General features: G+C 37.9%; 1 long non-coding RNA gene across 1 annotated transcript in view; it reads left to right on the top strand.

The window, feature by feature from the left end:
• The window catches only part of LOC134807828 (uncharacterized), a 175,756-nt gene that overhangs the window by 131,071 nt on the left and 22,006 nt on the right, over window positions 1–22,679 (top strand). The window contains exons 2-3 of the long non-coding RNA XR_010149181.1: window positions 2,926–2,967; window positions 4,637–4,667. This is a non-coding gene — a long non-coding RNA (uncharacterized LOC134807828). The remainder of the gene's footprint in view (window positions 1–2,925; window positions 2,968–4,636; window positions 4,668–22,679) is intronic.

Raw genomic sequence — 22,679 nt, 5'->3', positions numbered from 1 at the left:
TATTATTGTGTGGGAGTCTAAGTCTCTTTGTGGGTCTCTAAGGGCTTGCTTTATGAATCTGGGTGCTCCTGTATTGGGTGCATATATATGAAGGATAATTAGCTCTTCTTGTTGAATCGATCCCTTTACCATTATGTAATGGCCTTCTTTGTCTCTTTTGATCTTTGTTGGTTTAAAGTCTGTTTTATCAGAGACTAGGATTGCAACCCTTGCCTTTTTTTGTTTTCCATTTGCTTGGTAGATCTTTCTCCATCCCTTTATTTTGAGCCTATGTGTGTCTCTGCACATGAGATGGGTTTCCTGAATACAACACACTGATGGGTCTTGACTCTTTATCCAATTTGCCCGTCTGTGTCTTTTAATTGGAGCGTTTAGCCCATTTACATTTAAGGTTAATATTGTTATGTGTGAATTTGATCATGTCATTATGATATTAGCTGGTTATTGTGCTCGTTAGTTGATGCGGTTTTTTCCTAGCATTGATGGTCTTTACAATTTGGCATGTTTTTGCAGTGGCTGGCACTGGTTGTTCCTTTCCATGTTTAGTGCTTCCTTCAGGAGCTCTTTTAGGGCAGGCCTGGTGGTGACAAAATCTCTCAGTGTTTGTTTGTCTGTGAAGGATTCTATTTCTTCTTCACTTACGAAGCTTAGTTTGGCTGGATATGAAATTCTGGGTTGAAAATTATTTTCTTTAAGAATGTTGAATATTGGCCCCCACTGTCTTCTGGCTCGTAGAGTTTCTGCCAAGAGATCAGCTGTCAGTCTGATCGGCTTCCCTTTGTGGGTAACCCAGCCTTTCCCTCTGGCTGCCCTTAACATTTTTTTCCTTCATTTCAACTTCAGCGAATCTGACAATTATGTGCCTTTGAGTTGCTCTTCTCGAGGAGTATCTTTATGGTGTTCTCTGTATTTCCTGAATTTGAATGTTGGCCTGCCTTGCTGGGTTGGGGAACTTCTCCTGGATAATATCCTGCAGAGTGTTTCCCAACTTGGTTCCATTCTCCTGTCACTTTTAGATACACCAATCAGACATAGATTTGGTCTTTTCATATAGCCCCATATTTCTTGGAGGCTTTGTTCATTTCTTTTTATTCTTTTATCTCTGAAGTTCTCTTCTCGCTTCATTTCATTCATTTGGTCTTCAATCACTGATACCCTTTCTTCCAGCCGATTGAATCGGCTAATGAAGCTTGTGCGTTTGTCATGTAGTTCTTGTGCCATGGTTTTCAGCTCCATCAGGTCATTTAAGGCCTTCTCTACATTGGTTATTCTAGTTATCCATTTGTCTAATCTTTTTTCAAGGTTTTTAACTTCTTTGAGATGGGTTCGAACTTCCTCCTTTAGCTCAGAGAAGTTTGGTCATCTGAAGCCTTCTTCTCTCAACTCATCAAAGTCATTCTCCATCCAGCTTTGTTCCATTGCTGGTGAGGAGCTGCCTTCCTTTGAAGGAGGAGAAGTGCTCTGATTTTTAGAATTTTCAGTTTTTCTGCTCTGTTTTTTTCCCCATCTTTGTTGTTTTATCTACCTTTGGTCTTTGATGATGGTGACGTACAGATGGGGTTTTGGTGTGGATGTCCTTTCTGTTCATTAGTTTTCCTTCTAACAGTCAGGACCCTCAGCTGCAGGTCTGTTGGAGTTTGCTGGAGGTCCACTCCAGACCCTGTTTGCCTGGGTATCAGCAGCGGAGGCTGCAGAACATATTGCTGAACAGCAAATGTTGCTGTCTGATCATTCCTCTGGAAGTTTCGTCTCAGAGGGGTACCCAGCTGTGTGTGGTGTCAGTCTGCCCCTACTTGGGGTTGCCTCCCAGTTAGGCTACTTGGGGGTCAGGGACCCACTTGAGGAGGCAGTCTGTCCGTTCTCAGATCTCAAACTCCATGCTGGGAGAACCAGTACACTCTTCAAAACTATCAGACAGGGACATTTAAGTCTGCAGAGGTAGGTTTTTGCTGCCTTTTGTTCGGCTATGCCCTGCCCCCAGAGGTGGAGTCTACAGAGGCAGACAGGCCTCCTTGAGCTGTGGTGGGATCCACCCAGTTCAAGCTTCCTGGCCTCTTTGTTTACCTATCAAGCCTCAGCAATGGTGGGTGCCCCTCCCCCAGCTTTGCTGCCACCTTGCAGTTTGATCTCAAACTGCTGTGCTAGCAGTGAGCGAGGCTCCGTGGGCGTGGGACCCTCTGAACCAGGCACAGGATATAATCTCCTGGTGTGCCATTTGCTAAGACCATTGGAAAAGCACAGTATTTGGGTGGGAGTGACCCGATTTTCCAGGTGCCGTCTGTCACAGTGTTGCTTGGCTAGGAAAGGGAATTCCCTGACCCCTTGTGCTTCCTGTGTGAGGCAATGCCTCACCCTGCTTCGGCTCATGCTTGGTGCGCTGCACCCGCTGTCCGACAAGCCCCAGTGAGATGAACCCGGTACCTCAGTTGGAAGTGCAGAAATCACCCATTTTCTGCGTCTCTCACGCTGGGAGCTGTAGACTGGAGCTGTTCCTATTTGGTCATCTTGGAACTGCCTAGAACTATATAATTATTTGTTAACATCCATAGCCCCTAAACATCTATGAGCTTCTTAAAGGAAGGTCTTATTTTTGACTCTACAGCTTCACATCCTGGAACAGTTTTGGACAAAATTAAGCTTCCAAAAAACATTTGTTCAGTTGGGTTTAATTGTGCACCTCAGGATGCCTCCCTCCCAAGGATTTTGTCTCTCCTCAGGATTTTGCAGTGCCCTGACTGAAGTGTCAGGCATTTCTCTCTCTCCCATTCCTAGTATCTTTCACTTCTCCTGTGCCCACTGTATTTCCTAGCAATAGTTCTGTTTCCCATCCTGGGAACTCTGAATCTCAGGGAATCCAGGAACACCAGACAGCTTCGTGGCTTTGGGAGGATCAGCTCTTTGATATTCTGTTGTATCTCTTTTCAGAAACAAAGCTCCAAATTTGGAAGCAGCAGTGAAACTCCACAGGTAAGAAATAATGTCAATCATGGCCCATTCCATTTACCTGGTTGGACACTTGGATGGTTTATCTCAGCAGGTTTCTCATCAGAGAACATCTGTTACTTTTTCCAAATCCCTGTAATGAAGCCAGCATTTAGTTTCAACTCTCTGGAAAAAGGCACAATTATTTTAACCACAAGCCTGTATCTCCTCAACTTCCCATTTATTTTAGAAATGTAGGTGGGAGGAAATTTTTTTTTTTTTTTTGAGACAGAGTTTCACTCTTGTTGCCCAGGCTGGGGTGCAATGGCGCGATCTCAGCTCGCTGCAACTTCCGCCTCCCAAGTTCAGGTGATTCTCTTGCCTCAGCCTCCGAGTAGCTGGTATTAAAGGCATGTGCCACCACACCCAGCTAATTTTTTGTATTTTTAGTAGAGATGGGGTTTCACCATGTTGGCCAGGCTGATCTCAAACTCCTGACCTCAGGTGATCCCCCACTCTCAGCCTCTTGAAGTGCTGGGATTAGAGGCCCGAGCCACCACACCCTGCGGGAGGAAACATTTTTTAAGTGCCTGCTCTAGAGTTCACATGTGTTTCTTTCATTTAATGCCTCTTTTACAGATAGGAGAACTGGCAGTCAGAGAGATCAAGCATTTCTCCCAAGGTCCATATAGTACAGATAGGAGAACTGGCACCCAGAGAGGTCAAGCATTTCACCCAAAGTCCATATAGTACAGATAGGAGAACTGGCACCCAGAGAGATCAAGCATTTCACCTAAGGTCCATATAGTACTTAGTAGAGCGGACATGTTAAAGAGGCTGAACTTTGTCACATTTGAATCCTCAGAATTCCCACAGTCCTCATCATCCATTAGGTTCTCAGTGAACGACGATTAACTGAGCTAACCTAGCTTCAAAACCTAACTGTCATCAATTACCCAATATTCTTTTAGGGAGAGATGAAATGTCATTTAAATATTTTGGGGCATTTACAAAACTCTTATTTGTATTGTTTCCAATAATATTGATTGGATTTGCACGTAATAATTTGTTGTTTTTTAATATTGGACTTAAGTTCCAGTATTGTCCAAATTTTTTAAAAAGTTGGTTTCATTGCTTCTGTGTAAGACCATAGCTGTTTACCTCAGTCTGAATCCAACAAAATGGGTTAGGGTGACAGTTGAGGAACTGTGTCTTATTTATGTTTTGTATGTATGCAAATCAATGATGTTTACTGAATTCATGGAATTGTGCAACTGTCACCATAATCCAGTTATAGAATTTTTATCAGTCTCAGAAACTTCTCTTGAGCTCATTTGTAGTCGGTCTCCACTGTAACTTCACCCACCTCCCCTACCAGAGACATCTTCTTGTCTGCTTTCTATCTCTGCTTTTTTTTTTTTTCCTGGACATTTTATATAAATATAATCATACAGTATGTAGTCTTCTGTGTCTGGCTTCTTTCACTTAGTGTATTGTTTTTGAAGTTCATATATATTGTAGTTTGTATCAATGTTTCATTCCTTTATAATGCTAAATAATTCATTGTATGGATATAGAACACATTTGGTCGTATTATCCATTTATCATCTGCTATTTGGATTGTTTAGTTTTTGGCTATTATATTAATAAATGTGCTTTATGATCATTTGTGTTAAAATCGTTGTGTGGACACATTTTCATTTCTCTTGGGCAGATTACTGAGGGCAAAATTGCTGGGTCATATGGTAAGTTTACATTTTACTTTTTAAGAAACTGTCAACCTGTTTTCCAAAGTGGCTACACCACTTTACATTTCTACCAGCAATGTGTGGTGGTTCTATTTTCTCCACAACCCTGCCAAAATTAAGTATGGTCAGACTTTTTGATTATAATCATTCTAGTGGGTTTGTAATGTACCTCATGTGTTTAATGCCATTTTCTCAGTGACATAATGTATGGTAGCTTTCCATGTGCTTATTATCCATTTGTGCCTTCTTTGGTGAAGCCATGTGTACATCGTTCTCGGAATACACAAGCTTTGCCAATTTGAAGAAAATTGGTCATTTGTCTTTTCAGTTTTGAATGATCATATGTATCATATAATACTATTTTATGGTATTATACGATGCTATTAAATTATATATTACATACTATGCTTTATAATATATATTGTGGAGGAAAGTCCTTTATCAGATATGTATTTTCCAAATATTTTTCCTCAGGCTATGCATTGTCTTTTCATTTTCTTGATGATGTCTTTTGAAGTGCAAATGTTTTTCATTTTAATGAAATACAGTTTATCATATTTTCTTTTATGGCTTAAGCTTCGGTATTGTATTTTTGCCCAACTCAAAGTCTTGAAATGTTATTCTTGTATTTTCTTTAAAGAGTTTTACAGTTTCGGCTTTTATGTTTAGGCTGATAATTCATTTTGAGTTAATTTCTGTGTGCAATGTTAAGTAAGCATCTAAATGCACCTTTTTGCTTGTGGATATCTAATTATACAAGCACTATTCATTGGGAAGACAGTTAAATTGCCTTGTCAAAAATAATTACTCATAAATATAAGGGTTTCTTTCTAGACTCTTAATTTAGTTTCTTATGCCAATACCACATGTAGATTATATACTGTCATTTTATAGTAAGTTTTGAAATCTGGTAATATAAGTCCTCCAAATTTGTTCTTTTTTTGAAAAATTATTGGGCTATCTGAAATCTTTGCACGTTCATAAAACGTTGCTATTTTCTAAAAAAAAAAATTCTGTTGGGGTTTTAACAAGGATTGCATTCAATCTAGACATCTATTTGGGGGAAACTGCATCTTAACACTATCGAGCCTTTTAATCCATGAACATGGAATGTCTGTTTGTTTAAATTTAATTTATTTTGGAAGTAATATATGGTATTTAGTGTAGAAATCATATACATCTTGTGTTAATTTTTTCCTAACTATATTATTCTTTTTGTGATATTCTGAGTAGAATTTTATTTTTTTATTTCCTGATTGCTCATTGCTACTATGTGGAATATATATAGAATTTGTGTGTATTGATCTTGTATCTGCTAAATTTATTTGCTTATTCTGTAGATAGTGTCTCTCTGTGTGTGTATGTGTGTGTGTGTGTGTGCTTATTCTGCAAGATTCTCTACCTGTAAAATTATGTTACCTGTGAATAAATGCAATTTTATTTCTTTAGATCTGAATCTCTTTAATTAAGCTCTCTATCCCTTCCCCTTCTCCTTCTCCTTCTCTTTTCCCTTTCTTCTCCATCTCTTCCTCTGCTTGCTTTTATTTTCTCCTCTTCCTCCTTCTCTCTCTTTTCTGTCTCTTCTCTTCATCCTCTTTTTCTTCTCTTGCTTTTTGCTCATTTCTTTTCTCTTCCTCCTTCTCCTTAATGACTTATTTAGTATTTCTAGCAGCTTTTCATGTGCCTATTATCCATTTGTACTTTCTTTGGTGAAGTCATATGTACATCTTTCTTAGTATATACAAGCTTATTATTCTTCTTTGCCTTAATGTACCGGTTAGAATTGTCAATGCAATGTTGACTAGAAGTGGAGAGAGCATACTAGAACATCCTTGCCTTGTTCCTAATCTTGGGGAAAGGATTCAGTTTTTCACCATTAAGTATGACGTTAGATGAAGGGTTTCTTTTTGTTGTTTGTTTGTTTGTTTTTTCTATTGTTAGGTTAAGGAAAATTTCAACTTTTTCTTGTCTATAGCGAGATTTTTGGGGGGTGGGGGTTTGGGATCTCACTCTGTCACCCAGGCTGGAGGGCAGTGGCATGATCATGGCTCGCTGCAGCCTCAAACTCCTGGTCTCAAGTGATCCCCTTGCCTTAGACTCCCAAAGTGCTGGGAGGACAGGCATGAGCCACTATGCCCAGCTTGTGAGATTTTATTATGAAAGGATGTTACATTTTTTCACAAGCTTATGCTTCATCCATGGGGATAGTCATGTAAATTTTTCCCTTTATTTTATTAATATGAATGGTCTATTATTGTAAGTGATTTCAAATGTTTAATAAACCTTGTATTCATGATATAAACTCCACTTGGTCATGTTGAATAATTTTTATTATATGTTTCTGAATTCAGTTTGCTAAGTTCTTTTTTTTTTCTTTTTTAAATATTTTTGAATCTCTGTGATGATCACCGGTCAGAAGTATTCTCTTCCTGATAATGCTTTTGTAAGGTTTTGGTGTCGAGATAATACTGCTCCTATACTAGTGAAGTGTTTGTTTCTATTATATTTTCTGGGAGGACTGTGAAGGAATGGTCTTCTTTAAATGTTTGGGTGTAATTAACCAGTGAAACCCCTTGGGTATAAACTTTTCTCTGAAGGAGTATTTTTAATTGATAAATCAACTTCCTTACTTGTTACGTCTATTGAGATTATTATTTTTTCTTCTGGGTGATTTCCAGGAAAGTGTGCCTTTCTAGGAATTTGTCCATATACTCTAACTTGTCTAATTTGTTGGAATACAGTTAAGCTAATATTTCCTTATAAACTTTTTAGTTTTTATGGAGAAGGCTGTAATATCCTTTTCTCATTAGTGATTTTGATAATTTGTTACTTATTTTATTTTATTAGTCATTCTTACTGAGAGTTTGTAAAATTTTGATGTTTAAAAAGAATAAACATTTGGTTGATTTTATCATTATATTTGTTTACTGTTACATTTTTACTCTAATCTTTATTGTTTCTTTAGCTTTTCTTGCTTTATATGTAGTTTGCTCCCCTTTTTATAATTTGTTAAGGTGGAAACAGGTCATTTGACTTGTGATCCTTTTTTTCTTTTCTTTTCTAACTTGTACATTTAAAGCTACAGATTTCCCTGTACAACCTTAACTGCCTCCATAAATTTTGATATGTTGTGTGTGTGTGTTCATAATTTCAATAGTATAAGCTACTCCTTAATTTCTACTTTGACTCATGGATTATACAAAGTATATTATTTAAGGTCCAAATATTATGATTGTTTCAGATTTGCTTCTATCACGAATTTCCAATTTAATCTTGAGTGGTCAGAGAACATACTCTGTATACTTTTCAATCTTTTCAATTCATTGAGAATTGTTTTATGGCCCAGAAACTGGCCTATTCTCAATAATGTTCTATGTGTGTTTGAAAAAAAGTTTATTCTGCAGATTTTGGTTGATGTGTTTGATTAATATTGCTTGAAACAGGCTGTTTGACAGAGTTATTTAAATTTTCTATGTCCCTGTTGATTTCCTTTCTAGTTTTTCTATTATTATTTGGGAGTGAAGCGTTGACATTTTCAACTATTCTTAATATTTGTCTATTTCTCCTTTGAATTCTGTAAGTTTTTCCTTTATGTATTTCAGGACTTTTTTGTGAGGTTTTATACATTCATATTTTTAAAATTTTCTAATGTATTAATGTTTCATCCTTATGAAATATCCCTCTTTAACTCTAGCAATATTTGTTTTAAAATGTATTTTGTGTAAAATTAATGTAATCAGTTCGTCTCTTTCATGGTAATTTTTTGTATAATATATGTTGTGTTTTTTCCATTATTTTCTTTTCAACCAATTTATGTCTTTCAATCTAATGTGTTCCTCTTATAGACAACATTTAGTGGGCTTGGCTTTTTCTCATATTTCTCTAAGGCTCTTTTCACTTTTTTTGGCCTTTTCTTTATATTATATAATTTTTATTGATCAATATTCAAATTCACTAATTTCTTATGCCATGTAATGCCACTTTACATTTTATGTTATATAATGTCTATGTCGCTTGCTTTTTTACTCAGTTTAGCAATCTTTACCATTTGAATGATGTTTGAACGGTAGACCATTCATGTTTAATGTAATTATTGTTGTGTTTGGTTTTAACACTATTTTGATACTTGTTTACCATTTGTCTTATTTTTGGTTTCCCTGTTTCTCCTCTATTGCTTTTTGTTTTGTTTTGTTTTGTTTTGAGACGGAGTCTCGCTCTGTCGCCCAGGCTGGAGTGCAGTGGAGTGATCTCAGTTCACTGCAAGCTCCGCCTCCGGGGTTCACGCCATTCTCCTGCCTCAGCCTCCCGCGTGGCTGGGACTACAGGTGCCCGCTACCACGCCTGGCTAATGTTTTTTCTGTATTTTTAGTAGAGATGGGGCTTCACCATGTTAGTCAGGATGGTCTCGATTTCCTGACCTCGTGATCCACCAGTCTTGGCGTCCCAAAATGCTTGGATTACAGGTGTGAGCCACCGCACCCAGCCTCTCCTCTATTGCTTTTTAAAGCCAGTATTTTGCATATGTCAATTCAAGTTTTCTGATGATTTCCTACTGTATAGTTTTAGTATTTTCTTTGCTGTTTCTTTCAGAATTACAATATGTATCTTAACATAAACCCAATTTACCCATAAACCCAATTTACTTCATTTACTTTATTGCAATAAAATATATTAATACAATTTTTTTCCAATATATCTTCTATTTGTCTCTCCCTTGGACTAATACTCTTATATAATGTTACATATATATTTTATAAATACACAATCTATAAGTTTTTCTTTATTTATATTATTAAAATGTACATTCACAGAGCTTTTTATTTACCAAAGCCTTTACTATTCCCAGTGTTCTTCATTTCTACTTTGGGATTTTAGCTACACCCTCTGGTATCACTTCCTTTCAGCTTAGATTTATTTCAGTGATTTTGTTAAGTCATGTGTAACAGGAGTGAATTTTTCTTAGTTTTTGTTTTTCTTGGAATGTTTTCCTTTCACATTAATAGTAAAAGAAAGTTGCTGAATGTAGAATGCTGGCTTGACATTTTTTTCTTTTGGCATTTTGAATATGTAATTCCAATGCCTTTTGGTTCCTATTATTTTGGATGAGAAGTCAGCTATTTATCACATTGTGCTTCTTCTGTATGTGTTGAGTCATTTTTCTTTTGCTGTTCCCAAGGTTTCTCTTTCTCTTTGTCTTTCAATCATTTGACTGAGGTATGTCAAGGTGTGACTCTATGTTTACTCTACTTAGATTTTGTGGAGCTTCTTAGTTTTTTAGTTAATAATTTTCATCAAATTTAAGATATTTTTGTCAAATTTTTTACTCTTCTCTATCTTTTTACTACTTCTGGAACTTGCAGTACATGTCTGTGTTTCATGTTTTCTCAGGTCTCCAAGAATTTGTTTACTTCATCTTTTTTCCCTCTTGATATGGTTTGGATTTGTGTCTCCGCACAAATCTCATGTCAAATTGGAGGAAGGACCTGGTGGGACGTGTTGGGGGGGGTCATGGGGGTGGATTTCTCCCTTGCTGTTCTTGTGATAGTGAGTGCATTTTCATGAGATCTGGTTGTTTGAAAATGTGTGGCATTTCTCCCTTCATGCTCTCTCTCTCCTGCTCTGCCATGGTAAGATGTGCTTGCTTCTCCTTCACCTTCTGCCATGATTGTAAGTATCCTGAGACCTCCTAGCCATGCTTCCTGTACAGCGCATTGAGCCGTGAATAATTTAAACCACTTTCTTCATAAATTACCAAGTCTCAGGTAGTTCTTTATAGGAGTGTAAGAATGAACTAACACAGAAAATTGGTACCAGGAGTGGGGTACTGCTATACAGAAACCTGAAAATGTGGAAGCAACTTTGGAACTGTGTAATGGGCAGAGGTTGGAACAGTTTGGAGGGCTCAGAAGAAGACAGACATAAAGATGAGGGAAAGTTTGGAATTTTGTATAGACTCATTGAATGATTTGACCAAAATGCTGATACTAATATGGACAATGAGGTCCAGGCTGAGGTGGTCTCAGACGGAGATGAGGAACTTATTGGGAACTAGAGTAAAGGACACTCTTGCTGTGCTTTGGCAAAGACACTGGCAGCATTGTGTCCCTGGTCTAGGGGCCTGTAGAACTTTGAAGTTGAGAGGGATTATTTAGGGTATCTGGTGGGAAAAATTTCTAAGCAGCAAAGCTTTCAAGATGTGGCCTGGTTGCTCCTAACAGCATACAGTTGTGTGCGTTCACAAAGAGATTGTCTAAATTTGGAATTTATTCTTAAAAGGAAAATAGAGTATAGATGTTTGGAAAATTTGCAGCTCAGCTGTGTGATAGAAAATAAAAATCCATTTTCTGGGGAGATATTCAAACCTGCTGCAGATATTTGCATAAGAGGAACCAAATGTTAATCACCAAGACAATGGGGAAAATGTCTCTAGGATATGTCAGAGACCTCCTAGGCACAGAATGTTTCCCATCACAAGCCCAGAGGTCTAGGAGGGAAAAGTGTTTTCATGAGCAAGGCCCAGGGCCCAGCTGCTCTGGACATGGCACATGGCAACCCGGCCACTCCAGCTCCAGCAGTGGCTAAAAGGAGCCCAGGAACAGCTCGGGCTGTGGCTTCAAAGAATGAAAGCCCCAAGCCTTGGTGGCTTCCACATGGTGTTGGGCCTGTGTGTGGGCAGAAGGGAAGAGTTTTGGAGTCTCTTCCTGGATTTCAGATGATGTATGAAAACGCCTGGATGTCCAGGCAGAAGTCTGCAGCAGAGGTGGAGCCCTCATGAGAACCTCTACCAGTGCAGAGGGAAAATGTGGGGTTGGAGCGCCCAAGCAGAATCCCCAGTTGGGTACTGCCAAATGGAGCTGTTAGAAGAGGTCCCCCCATCCTTCAGACCCCAGAATGGTAGATCTATTGACAGGTTGCATTGTACACCAGGAAAAGCCACCGGCATCCAACGCCAGCCCATGAAAGCAGCTGTGGGGGCTGTGCCCTGCACAGGAACGGAGCTGCCCAAGGCTTTGGGACCCCACCTCTTGCATCAGCATGCCCTGTATGCAAGACATGGAGACAAAGGAGATTATTTTGGAGCTTTAAGATTTAATGGCTGCCCTGCCAAAATAATCATCTTTGACTTAATGGGGCCTGTAGCACCTTTGTTTTGGCCAATTTCTCCCATTTGGAATAAGAATATTTACCCATACCTGTACCCCCATTGCATCTTGGAAGTAACTAACTTGTTTTTTGATTTTACAGGATCATAGGTGGAAGGGACTTGCCTTGTCTCAGATGGGACTTTGGACTATGGACTTTTGAATTAATGCTGAAATGAGTTAAGACTGGGGAACTGTTGAGCAGGAATAATTGTATTTAGTGATGTGAGAATGACATGAGATTTGGGAGGGGCCAGGGGTGGAATGATATGGTTTGGATTTGTGTCTTTGCCCCAGTCTCATGTTGAATTGGAGGAGAGGCCTGGTGGAAGGTTATTGGATCATGGGGGTGGATTTCCCCCTTGCTGTTATCTTGATAGTGAGGGAGTTCTCATGAGATCTGGTTGTTTGAAAGTATGTAGTGCTCCCCCCTTCACTCTCTCTCTCTCTCTCGCTCTGCCATGGTAAGATGTGTTTGCTTCCCTTTCACCTTCTGCCATGACTGTACATTTCCTGAGGCCTCCCAGCTATGCTTCCTGTACAACCCATGGGACTCTGAATCAATTATACCTCTTTTCTTGATAAATTATCCATTCTCTGGTAGTTTTTTATAGCAGTGTGAGAACAGACTAATATACCGCTCTGTGCTTCAGATTGGATAATTTTATTGATCTATATTCAACTTCACTAATAATTTCTTATGCCATATCAAATATAGTGTTAAGCCTTTCTAGTGAACTTTTCATTTTAGTTGTTAACATTTTTTTATCTCCTAAATTTTTATTTTTAAAATAATTTCTGTCTTTGGGCTGAGAGTGTGTGTTTGTTGATTTGTTGTCATACTTTTTTTTAATTCTTTAAACATGATTTTCTGTTGTTCTCCAAATAATGTATCATAGTTACTTTAAAATATTTGTGTGCAAAAATCCAACATCTGGAGACACTCAGAGAAAGTTTCTATTAACAGTTGTTTTTTTCTTTTTTTCATTTCTTGAATATTCATCATACTTTTTTTCTTTGCATATTGTATTAGTCTGTCCTCATGCTTCTATGAAGAAATACCTGAGACTGGATAATTTATTAAAAAATAGAGATTTAATTGACTCACGGTTCTGCAATGCTGGCAAGTCCTCAGGAAACTTACAATCATGGCAGAAGGCACCTCTTTATAGGGCAGCAGAATAGAAACTGAGTGCAAGCAGGGGAAATGAACAGGGTAGGCCTCAGGAAACTTTAAAACATGGCAGAAGGTGAAGGGAAAGCAGGAACATCTTACATGGCTGGAGCAGAAGGAAGAGAGAGTGGGGAGGTGCTACACACTTCTAAACAACCAGATCTTCTGAGAACTCTATCACAAGATATGCACCAAAGAGATAATACTAACCCATTCATGAAGGATTCACCCCTCCATGATCCAATTACCATCCACTAGACCCCATCTCCAACACTGGGGATTACCACTGAACATGAGATTTGGGTGGGGACACAGATTCAAACCATATCAAATGATATACCAAAAATTTGGAAAACCTAGAAGTAATGCATAAATTTCCGGACACATACAACCTAGCAAGTTTGAACCATGAAGAAACAGAAAATCTTAATAAAATAATAACAAATAATAAGATTAAAGCCATAATGAAAAGTATTCCATCAAAAGGAAGCTCAGAACCTGATTGCTTCACTGCTGAATTCTACCAAATATTTAAAGAACTATACCGATTTTACTCAAATTCTTTATAAAGGTTAAAGAGTAGGGAATACTTCCGCACTCATTCTAGATCAGGATTATCCTAATATCAAAACCAGACAAGGACACACACAAAAAGAAAACTATAGACCAATATCACTAGTGAATATACATGCAAAAACTCTCAATAAAATACTAGCAAACCAAACTCAAGAGCAAATTAAAAATATCATTCACCATCATCAGGTGGGATTCGTCCCAGAAATGCAAGGATGGTGCAACTTATGCAAATAAATGTGAAATATTAAATTAACAGAACCAAAAACAAAAACCCTGTGATCATTTCAACAGACACAGAAAAAACATTTGCTAAAAATTTAACATCTCTTTATGATAAAAACTTTCATCAAAGTGGGTATAGAGGGAACACACTTCAAAAATAATAAAGGCCATATATGACAAAACCATAGCTAGCATTGCACTGAACAGGGAAAATCTAAAGGCATTTCCTCTAAGATCTGGAACAAAATAATGATGCCCATGTTCACTGCTTTTATTCAGTGTAGTAACAGAAGCCCTGGCCAGAGTAATTAGGCAAGAGAAAATACTACAGTCATCCAAATTTAAAAAAAAAAATCAAAATTAGCTTTGTTTGCAGATGACATAATGTTATAATTAGATAAACCAAAAGATTTCACCAAAAAATGTGACAATTAATAAAAAATTCAGTTAGGATACAAAATCAACAAACAAAAATCAATAGCATTTATATACACCAACAGCAAACAATCTGAAAAGTAAATCAAGAAGGCAATCTCATTTCAGTAGCTGCAAAGAATATGAAATACCTAGAAAGGCCAGGTGTGGTGGCTCACGCCTGTAATCCCAATAGTTTGGGAGGATGAGGCAGGCAGATCATTTGAGGTCAGGAGTTTGAGACCAGCCTGGCCAACATGGCGAAACCCTGTTTCTACTAAAAGTACAACAAATAGGCATGGGGGCATATGCCTATAATCCCAGCTACTTGGGAGACTGAGGCTGGAGGATCGCTTGAACCTGGAAGGTAGAAGTTGCAGTGAGCAGAGATCATGCTACTACACTCCAGCCTGAGTGACAGAGTGAGACTCCATCTCAAAAATGAAACAAACAAGCAAAAAACCTAGAGATCAATTTAACTAAAAAAGAAGTGAAAGATCTATACAAGGAAAACTATGAAATAGTGAGGGAGGAAACTGAAGAGGATATAAAGAAAGAAAGGAAGAAAGAAAGCTATTCCATACTCATGGATTGGAAGAACTAATAATGTTAAAATGATAATACTACTCAAAACAATTTACAGATTCAATGTAACCCCTATCAAAATACTAATGACATTCTTCATGGACATTTCAGATGTTATATTGAATCACCTCTGGGCTGTGACACACCCCTCCCTCTGAGAGTTGCTGTTGTTATTTACTTATATACCAATAAACATTGAACTTTGCTTGGACCAAATCTGAGAAATATCTCTCCCCACAATGTGCAGCTCTTGATGCCTCTTATATATATATAGTTTTTTTTTGTTTTAATTTTATGTTGGGATGCATAGAAATTGCCTGCATCTTCATAGGCAGAGATTTTAAGAGGTTGTGCCCAAATGCCTGCAAGTTTTCCATTTTTTTCTGATGGATATAAATGCAGGCTAGAGGCCACTTTCATACATTAGAATGCTTTTGACTCTTCCCTGCTTTAATTTTCTGATAGATCCTCTCATGTCTCCTGCAAGCATATACTCAGTTTTCATCAGCCAGGGATATGTCAGTGGCCTAGGCCTACTTTAGACTATCCTGTGCACGACGACATAGACCCAAGACAGCCTTGGTTCTTCCAGAATATGTGGAGAAATTATTAAGCCTCACATGGCCACCTTATCTTCTGGAAGTCCCTGCTAACATCCCCAGCTGTTTTGTGAATCCATGACTTGTCCTAAACAGAAGCACAATCTTAGAGTTTTAAAGCTCACTTTTTTGGTTTCCAGCAACATCACAACTTTAATCAACAATGCTCTAAATCATGTGAGCTCTCTCCCTCTTCCCAGCAGTGACAATGAGGCTGCTGGTTTTCATGGCCTGCTTCACCCCGGTTGAACTATCAAACTTGAGGCAGCAGGGATGGAAACAGTCCTGGGCAAGAACATCACAGACCCTAATTGTTGTTAAAGTTCAGTAGTTTGATAAATAAATACTTCTCAATTTTTGGCCAATTTCCAGAGTGCTAAAGTTGTTTCTTTTAATGTTTTGTATACCTTCATGGTTGCTGATTGGGAAGGAGATTTGTTAACCTGCATCCTGACTCTATCATGTTGGAATTTACTTATTTTTTGTTTTCTTAGTGGTACTGGCTCATAGTGAACTCCTAAATTTTATTGAATTAATAAATAATCTAAGGGAATAAGAAAGGGACTGCTATCTCTTGTAGCTGAGGGATTCTCAAATGTAAGTTGATGGTTTTGCTATGTTTTTGTAAGAGTGTACAGGAGACATAATCTGGGGATAATTGTTCTTCAACTCAGAATGATTAACTAACAGGACTAATGGTCCCTAGAGATAAAATGAAACAAGTGGTATATGCGTGCCAGTTTCTGACATTGTCTAGCACATCTATAGACCTTGTGTTGCTTAAGACAGACTCCAGTTATTATCCAACATAAGGGAATCGTGGTTAATGATTTAGGCAGCATTTCCATTTAGATTTCAGCTCCCAGTGCTAGTTGTTGGGTGGAGAAGGATCACTAACTCAGGATGTTTATTGCATCTACAAATCTCTTATTTCACATCAGGAACACAAACCCCAGCTGGATCACTTTGATATCCTTATAATGTCTCTGAATAAGAAAGTGTGCTGAAATAAATAATTGGTCTCATAAAAGGCCAAAAAGAATAAATAAAATGGTTGCATTTAGGGTTAGCTTACCCGCACTGACTGTTTAAATTTTATGGGACTCTTTCCACAATAAGAATGCTTCAGGTTTCCAAGAAGGCATGGGACATAAGCTGAGTTACCAGCTTTAGAAGCTGTCACCAATATTGTCTACATAGTCATTTAACTAGAGTTATCCTTCTCACATTTCCAGCATTAGAGAGAACATAAAAATCCAACCACTATCAGTGGTTCATTTAAATAATCATATAGTATGGTTCTGCTTTCTTTCTTTGTTTTCCTTTCTTTTCTTTTTTGGGATGGAGTATTGCTCTGTTGCCTAGACTGGAGTGTAGTGGTGCAGTCTCGCTGCAACCTCTACCTCCCGGGTTCAAGCAATTCTTGTGCCTTAGCCTCCTGCATAGCTGGGATTACAAGTGTGCACCACCACGCCTGGCTAATTTTTATAGTTTTAGGAAAGACTGGGTTTTGCCATGTTGGCGAGACTGTTCTCGAACTCCTGGCCTCAAGTGATCTGCCCACCTGGGTCTCCCAAGGTGCTTGGATTACAGGCATGAGCGACCACACCCCAACAGTATGGCTCTGCTTTCTTTCTGATATCTTCAAACCTCTGGTTTTAGTCTGGTCACAATTATCTACTTCCTCATTTAAGCCCATCCACATAGATACACACGTTTCTATTGACTGTGACATTCATTTATTTTCCTAGGTTAAGTACATTTGGGTAAGATTTCTCCATATTCAAGTCTCAGCCATGCATAACCAACTGGTGGAAATAATTTACAAGAATCACCACCAGAGGACATGAAAAAATTGTCAGCTTTATACCCTTGAATGCCACTGGTATAGTAATAGTGTCTGTATTACTAGGCTACCTAAGAAAATATTGAACAAATAGTCATGTTGTGGCTGATCATCAGCCATTTAACTGAATTTCTCTATGATCAATCCAATCTGACAATGAAATTAAACGAAGTAAGGGTATCTGGCTTCATGATCGATTCAGTGTGACAATCAATGCAAATGGTGTAAGAGTATCTCATTGATCAGCTAAAATAACATGGACTAAGAAACGTCATAAACTAAAACAGGCATAGAAAATGCCTTGATATCCAATAGGGCAAGGAACTCTTGTTATTTCCTCATTTAGAAGGGTCCATCAGGATTTCAGTAACAATAAGAGATCTTTTGGTGTCGATTAAATGTAGATTTAAGAGCCAAAGGAAATAGATGTTGCTATTCACCCAGAAGTCACTCTAGATTCTTTACAGGGGATTGTATATGAAACACTCCCAACAAGTTCCCTTGCTCCTTGCCCTTTGGTTTCTGTGTTATCTTTATCATAGTTTTCATCATCCCTATCACACATTTTTTATGTCAATGAACTTCTTTTCTAAATAATGAGCTCCATTAGGACAGGGACTCTGTTTTATTAGTCTTTGAATCTCTAGTGCCTAGCATGGTATATGATACATAATAGGCTATCAAATGTTCACTGACTTAATGAATGAACAGGGGGAAGAGAAAGGGAAGTGAGACCACATGCTTACTCTTACTTGGTTCACAATAATGCTCAGACGCCTGGAGTAAAAGGACCGATAAACTGCATCTTTCGGATAAGTGATGTGTGACTTTTAGTAGAAGCCTGGTTATTGGGACCAATTCTATGATTCCAGAGATCACCTTCTTGCCCTGATAAGCTGAGTATGTTATTTGGAAACAAGGATCTTGAAAAACCTTGAGGACAAATATGATGAAAATGGAGATAGTACCAAAAATGCACATCAAAAAGTATAGAAGAGGCTGGGTTCAATGGCTCATATGTATAATCTAACCCTTTGAGAAGCTGAGGTGAGAGGATCACTTGAGGCCAGGAGTTCATGGTCAGCCTGGGAACCTAGCAAGAATACATCTCTACAAAACATTTTAAAAAATTAGCCAGGCCTTATGGCTTGCCTATAGTCCAAGATACTCAGGAGACTGAGGCAGAAAGAGCGCTTGAGGCCAGGAGTTCAAAGCTGCAGTGAGCTATGATGATGCCACTGCATTCTAGCCTGGGTGACAGAGTGATATCTTGTCTATTAAACAAAAAAAAAAAAAAGAAAAGGTATAAAAGGTGTAGAAGGATGTTTGCACTGTGTGCACATTTTTATTTAGGATTTTCTTTTAAAACTAATTCTGATATAAGCAAAAATATCTTATTTCTGCAAAGATTCTTCATTTTTGGCCAGTGGTGCCATGCAATCACATTACATATTTAGAGGAATTATTCCCTGAATATGCATATATTGAGCACTTACTCTGTGCCAGGCTATATCTGTGTTAGGAATACAAACACAGATATAGCCTGAATACAATATAGCCTGTGTTAGGAATACAAACACAGATATAGCCTGATTCCTGCCCCTAAGGTCTTAAATCCTAATTGGTGGAGAGACAAAGTTATAAATAAATAAAGGCAGAAAAAGTGCCACAAGTGCCCTGTTTGAAATATCCTTAAGGTTTTGGATGAGTCTAGAGGCAGTGCTTCAAGGGAGGATGTGGTCAATTGCACAGTGAGTCTCAAGTCAAAAAAGCTTGGTAGAGGAGGTGACTTTGAGGTGAGCATTGATGATAAATAAAGTAGGCTAGGGAGATGAGGGGAAGCCATGTGAGTACAGACACGACAATGTGATAGCCCAAAAAGCCCATGCAAGTTGAGAAGGCAGCTGTGAGTTTCATTGCAATGAGATCTGTACCATCAGGTGCTGTCAGGTAGAAATGGCAGGCTAAGTAGCATATTTGATAGCAACTAAGATAAGGCTGCCTTGCAAATTGAACTTGAAACAAGCTAGATATAAATACAGATCTATTAAGGCAAAGCACTTCACGTGTCAGTATCTATTAACTGCCTGATACTGAAATGTATTTGTATTGAGTGGCAGGAGCTGGTGGGCCTGCCGGTCCCAGTAGGGCACAAGACCAAGAGAGGTTTTTCCCAGAAAGAAGTATTTGCTTACAAGTGCATACAACCCCTGTTGTATTACAATGTGATTATACTGCAGGCTCTTCTAACAGATAAAATTGCCTATGATGGAAATCAGAGGGAGAGCACAGTGCAAGGCTAGAGGCTGGTTGGCAGCATGCAAGATCAAACTCTCTTTTAACTTGTATCAGACAAGGGATTAACACTGGATTTTGTGATATTTTTGAGTGATACTCATATAGTTGCATTAAAAACAGTCTTGGGAAATTATCTGACTGCATCTACTTAAATGACAAGAATAGATGACAAATTATATCTCCATATCTGTCTAAAAAGAAGGGAGGATTTCATAGTTAGACACCAGGGATTAGGCTTTGCTCTGTATTTTTACAATTATCTTATTTCCCCATCTTAAATTAGTAAAGTGGAGCTGATGGTTTTCCCTAGCTCCACGGAGAGAGAGCAAGCATATCACACTATCAGGAACCCAGAATTCTCTTGTATTGTCTATGTTATCTGCAAGATACCATAATACAATCATTCCTTGCTGCGATGAAAAAGGCACATTTCTAAGCAGAATGATATCTGATTCAACACTGTATTTGTATTTATCCAGTGCGCCCCCCTGAAAGGACAAACACATGCATTTCATTTACCATCTGATCTTTATTTTTTTTCTAAACCTTTCCTTACCATCCACACAGGCCCCTGTAGCTTCTAGCCCAGATTTATAAGATAAAAGACCAGTGCTGTTGCTATAGGGGATAGAATGCAACAATGAAAGTTCTGAGTCCAGTAAAATTTTTAAATGCTTTTTTTTGTTTTCCAATATATTTTATGAACTTTTACATTTACTGAGTTTTATGAAATTCTGTAGTTCTTTCAGCAATAACCAATTACAACCTTTTGTCCTTTGTTGCCCAGGGTTAAATTTGATCGAAATAGAACCAGATCTGAATGCTCAGTGATTGTTTTAGATTTCAGCAAAATCAATAATGTTGCTTTATCTATCAGAGTGTTTTGGAAGGTTTAATTGTACTGATTGAGTAGAAATTGGAAATGTTGTGATTACGGTTTTGTAATTCACATGCTCCAAGCTTTACCAGTATGGAGATAAAAGTAGTGTTTAAATAGCAATTACAAAAACAATTGTGCACTCATCAGTCCTTCCTCTCACTTCTCCCAGATAGTTCTGGGGGATCCCAGAATCTCTTTTGTGACCCCCGGACCAGTTAGTGTTCTTAGTAACCTCAACAGAATAAGCGTTTTTCTCTTCTTATGTTGTGGTTTGTTCTAACAATGTCTGCTATTTCAATGTTTAGTCTGCTTTCCCTATTACACCATGTAAATATTCTAGAAATTTTAGTATCTTTCATCCAGGTCACATCATCCCAGCTTCTTGCCGCTGAAAGCAAGATAAATACAGTTATTCTACTATAAGCTACACTTTCAGATTGAAAATACTGTCATCGCTTGTATCATCAAGTTTTCCAGTAAGAGGATCACTAGCTGTTGCTTGTAAATATTTTTCTTTTTCAGATTTTGTATAACATATCTGTACTCAAATGAGGCAAATCTATTCTAGTCATTAGTTTCACTGTCCATTGGGGGAATAAGGAAGGTAGGAGAAATACTCATGGTTTGACAACACTGCATAATTTACCCATCCAGTGAAATATTCTGTCTGGGTCAAGCTAAAATGAGCCACCTTGTCAATTAATACCAGCATCCTTTTTGGCAAATAGATCTGTCTCTTTGTTCTGCTTCATTGTATACAGAAAAGGGGCCTCAAAAGTCAGAGTTGTTAGATCATTGCCATATACAAGTCTTTAGTTTTGTGTTGACTGAATGGGTTAGATTTCTAGAACAAAAGATTGTTCCTTTAAAAATGATTCCCCTGGGATAACTGATTTCTCACAAAATGTATTGCAGATGAGACCGTTTGGACGAACATTTATAAAGCAGGCATTCTAGTTGGGTTGGAACTGAACTTATTTTAGATAGAGCTAGTGATGCCCTTTCCCCAGCATCAATTATATTGTCTTATTTATATGGGGTTTAGGTACCTATTGGGAAACTAATTCAAACAATAATGAAGCTCAGGCATGTCTAGAAGGCTGGGAGGATAGGCAAGCTCAATGGGAACCAAAATACATAAAAAGAGGATGACTTGGCTTCACAGAGTGAATTTATCGTAACAGAAGATGGTGTCTGGCTCAATGATCAATTCTGCAATGGGGCATGGAGTTGAGAAGAGAGAGGCAGTTCTGCTGATATTGTATTGACTGTTGAAAATAATATTATCTTGTTATATACATATAACAGATGACCTTGCTGGTTCTTTCATCTCTTTTTCTATCAATAGTTACACATATGGACAGTATTTTTTTCAAGTGGAACTAAAAATACAAGTGCATATTTACACACTTATTTGTATCACAGATTAAAACCTCAATCCTTGTATTGGAGTGGCATAATTACATCCACATATAAGCATTTGCATATGAATGTCCTTGATTTGCATGGACAATTATAAGTACTCTTTTTTGCTCATGCAAATGAAGAAACACCTTTGGAATATTGGCCTTGTAATTTCTAATCATATATCATTGAGTGGCATATACAGTTTTAGGAAAGCAATCGGCATCATTTCAAGAATAAGAAGTCATTTAGGCAGATTTTCTCTGAGAAGTGCTTGACAGAATAATTTTTCTTCCTAATAAGAATAATGTTTAAAGATTGAGCATTCAATAGTCCAAAGAGAAAAGGGATAAAGGACTGACTTCGTGGTTCCTGGATAAGCATAAAATAGTATACTTGACTTCACTTGGCTATCATATAGAGAATTTTGTAAGTGTTTCAATACAAGCAATCGGAAGACTGTTTATTATCTTTGCACTACAAAGCATTGAAATTCCTGAAAGAAAGAGTGGCAAGAAGATGTTGGAAAGTTAACAAGGGTCAAAACTCTTGGCTTAGAAGGCAAAGGGTCGTGCCAGGCATTTGTAGTTATATTTCCTAGGTTTCTGTCTCTTCAAATAAATTTCAACGTGAGTTGAATATTTCCCAGGGGACAGTGAAACTCACATTAGGGTTTCAGCAGCTGTCCAATAGCCCACGATTTCTGATTATTTAACATGATCTTGAATGTCGACTTTATGTCCAAAGTATTTGGTCTGTTTTGGGGTGTTTCTATCCAGTTCTCAGTTACTTAGATATATGAAATTACTTCTTGTCATGAGCATGATCAGGAGGAGAAAATGTTCAGTTCTATCATTTATATGCTTTCA

This window comes from Pan troglodytes, chromosome 12 (assembly GCF_028858775.2).
Source record: "Pan troglodytes isolate AG18354 chromosome 12, NHGRI_mPanTro3-v2.0_pri, whole genome shotgun sequence".
Taxonomy (NCBI): domain Eukaryota; kingdom Metazoa; phylum Chordata; class Mammalia; order Primates; family Hominidae; genus Pan; species Pan troglodytes.
The sequence above is the reverse complement of the archived record's forward strand: the minus strand, read 5'-3'. Positions and strand labels throughout refer to the sequence as shown.